The sequence below is a fragment of the Meles meles genome, chromosome 17 (genome assembly GCF_922984935.1).
Source record: "Meles meles chromosome 17, mMelMel3.1 paternal haplotype, whole genome shotgun sequence".
Taxonomy (NCBI): domain Eukaryota; kingdom Metazoa; phylum Chordata; class Mammalia; order Carnivora; family Mustelidae; genus Meles; species Meles meles.
The window spans coordinates 36,175,945-36,179,448 of record NC_060082.1 but is presented as its reverse complement, the minus strand read 5'-3'; positions in this window follow the sequence as shown (position 1 = coordinate 36,179,448).

The following is a 3,504-nucleotide window of genomic DNA, read 5'->3' as shown; positions in this document are numbered from 1 at the left end:
TGCTTGCTCACCCCAGTTCCTCTCTCTTGCTCTTGGGCACAATCTGAGTGGGCCTCTGAGCCCTTGAGGCCTCTGGGGCTGGGCACAGGAGCTCCTCCCATCTTCGGGCACCCCAGCCACCCTGTCTCTGGCTAGTGGATTGGTGTGAGCTCTCAGTTGGTTTCAAATCCAGATCCCATTCTAAAAAGTAGACAAGGATGGGACTCAGGGTCACATCCACACCTTGCAGTTTCTATGAGGAGGAAAAGACCTTTCTGACCTCGAAGAGATGTTCTCAGTATAGGTTTTCATGCATACCAGGTAGCTCTGTCTGTAAAGATTTTCTCTTTCCTCTGGATTCCTCTTCCCAGTCCTAGAGAGTTGGAAAGAGTTTCTGCTCTTCCAAAGTACCTGGTATCTTTTTCAGAATTCTAGAATGAGGCCAGCTCCAAATTTGCTCCTTTCTGAAGCAATGAGGGGGCGGGGGTATGAAAAAATAATGGGTGGGTGGCTAGGACACGATAGGAGCAAAGCAGACAGAATCTCATAAAAAATTTCTTTCCAGTTGACTAGGAAATTTGGGGGAAAACTAGAAAGAACTGATCTCTGTGCACTAAAAAGAAACTATTGCAAATGATATCGTCAGGAAATTCACAAGAAGTTGGGGATAAGGTGGAGAAGCAACTGCTTTAGGACAAGTTAACTAAGTAGCTTTGTAACAGGGTGCAGTAAGGAGTGGTCCACTCAATGCTCTTCTGTGAATTCTAAGGCTTGACACATATGAAGGGTATAATGAGGCTTTTAAATAGCTGTGAAAACACCTATTAACTTGTGGGGCCTATGTCACAATCTTCTCTGGTGCCTACTACTTCCCCCACTCTCTGAGAAGGAAAAGGACAAGGAGTGGGCGGGGAAAAACCCAGAGCACGATTCTCAAGCACTAGAGCTGAAGGAAGGTAAACAACATTCCTTCAGGAAGACAGACAAGGGCTCAAGATTCTGGGGCCCTGAATATGGGGATGAGAATGAGTAGAGGATAGAGAGTTTGGGGAGTCCAACATGGTAGGAATAAGAAATTTTTATTGGCACGGATGAGGGAGAGGGTACCAGTAGTTCTTTACGCTAGAGTATAAAGATTGTAACAGGAATTCCTATGTGCCAACTATGTGGACTCCGTTAAAAATCAGAAGGAAATGTGTATGAAGCTCAAAATCCTTTTCAAGGTGCAGTCAATGGGATTCCACATGGACGATCATGTGAACGGTAGGATGATTACCTTTGTTTCCAGCCAAGAATCCTGAGAGTCTAAACAACATTAACTGTACTCATGAACACTCTAATTCCGGAGATATTTGCTCCCTAGTAAAATTAGCTTATTTAATAGTCTTATCTTCTGTCTGAAACTGGCAACTTTCCTTCCTGGCTTAAACTGTCATTTCTTGCCACAGCTTTGGTTAAACTATCCCTGTTATTTCACAGATGGCTTCATCCTCCAGAGCCTTTTCTATACATTTTAAACATTTCTATACTTACCTTTCTTACCTTTTTTAATTTAAAAATTTTTAAAGTAAACTGTATACCCATCATGACCTTGAGATCAAGAGTCGTATGCTCTAATGACTGAGCCAGCCAGGTGCCCTTCCTTTCTGGTCTATTTTCTGGTCAGAACAATCTGTTCATAACAGAGGACATTTAAATTGATGCAGTAAAATTGAACCCAAACTGATCTCATCAAAGCACTGGCAGCTTGCTGTCAGCCTGCTGTGTAAAGAGCATTTTAGGAGCACACTTTGAAAACTAATAAGGCAGATTGTTGGAGAGATGAGTCAGAAAACATTGAGATTTTCTTTTTTCAGCTTTATTAAAAATTATAATATGATATCATTAAAATAACTTGTATTTTTTATTTGTATTTGGTTTTTTTTTTACAGTAGGTTCTACACCCAGTGTGGAGCCCAGTGTGGGGCTTGAGCTCACAACCCTGAGATCAAGACCTGCGCTGAGATCAAGAGTCAGATGCTTAATTGACAGAGCCACACAGGTGCCCTTTTTAATTTTTATTTTTTTCTTAAAAGATTTTACTTATTTATTTGACAGAGATCACAAGTAGGCAGAGAGGGAGGCAGAGAGAGATAGAGGGGAAAGCAGACTCCCCACTGAGCAGAGAGCCTGATTATTTTTATTTTTTAAATAAGTTTTAAAGTAGAAATGTAAACACCTTAATCCTACTCCCTAAACACAACTTAGTTTCATATTTTTCACATTCCCTTCTATTTTTTGTCTATATGCACTTTTTAAAACATATTTCAAGTGTAGTGAACCTACAATTATGTGTTTGTTTTTCCACTTGCTACCATAATTTTTTTCAGATTTTTACTTTTTCTCATATTTTTACCTTTTAGTGTTGTCATGACCTTTTCCAATCTGTTTAGTAATTTCCTTATTATTGAACAGTAGCTGTGTCTAGCTGACATTGCTCAGGATAATTATTAACCCCTGGTAAATATAATTTAATAGCCATAAGAAAAATGAATCTGAGTTATCATAATTTTCTCTAATTGCAATCATTAATTCAGCACTGTGATAACTTTCAAACTTATAACAGGATTACTTTGTAAATCACACCCGTCACCTGCTTTGAAGAACACATCCTTCCCAAGCAGCAGCCTGGGGGGAAGGCCAGCAGGAGCACTCCAGGAGGGCTGCCCGGATTGGAAGACTGGCTTTACCTTTCACTTCCTATTTCAGTTCATAAATTACTTAAGGTCTTTGCATCTCTGGTTCCTCCTCAGTAAGATGGCAATGATGATCATACCTACTCAATGTGATGATTCTAAGATTTGTGGTATAACACTTATGATGTGCTCAATAAATTCTGTCACTACCGTCATAGTACACCTGCAATTTGGAGCGTCTGCCCTTGTGACTTATTAGCGGTTATAACCAAAAGACCATCGATCGGAGTTGTAGGAAAGCGAAGTAGTTTCAGTGCAACAGTGTGTTTTATCTGATACTGTTTCATAAGTATATCCAGAAGCTAAAAAACATTTTGCTTAAAAAAATTAATAAACATGAGGATCTTTTCCATCTATGAGATGATGGAAAAAGTTAAAATATGTACTTTAAAAAAAAAGATTTTATTTATTTAGGGGCGCCTGGGTGGCTCCGTGGGTTAAGCCTCTGCCTTCGGCTCAGGTCATGATCTCAGAGTCCTGGGATCAAGCCCCGCATCACATCAGGCTCTCCACTCAGCAGGGGGCCTGCTCCCCCCTCCCCCCCCCCCCCCCCCCGCCTGCCTCTCTGCCTACTTGTGACCTCTCTCTCTCTCTGTCAAATAAATAAATAAAATCTTAAAAAAAAGATTTTACTTATTTGATAGAGAGAGACACAGCAAGACAGCAAGAGAGGGAACACAAGTAGAGGGAGTGGGAGAGGAGAAGCAGCTTCCCACCCAGTAGGGAGCCTGATGCGGGGCTGGATCCCAGGACCCTTGGATTATGACCTAAGCTGAAGGCACCACCCAGA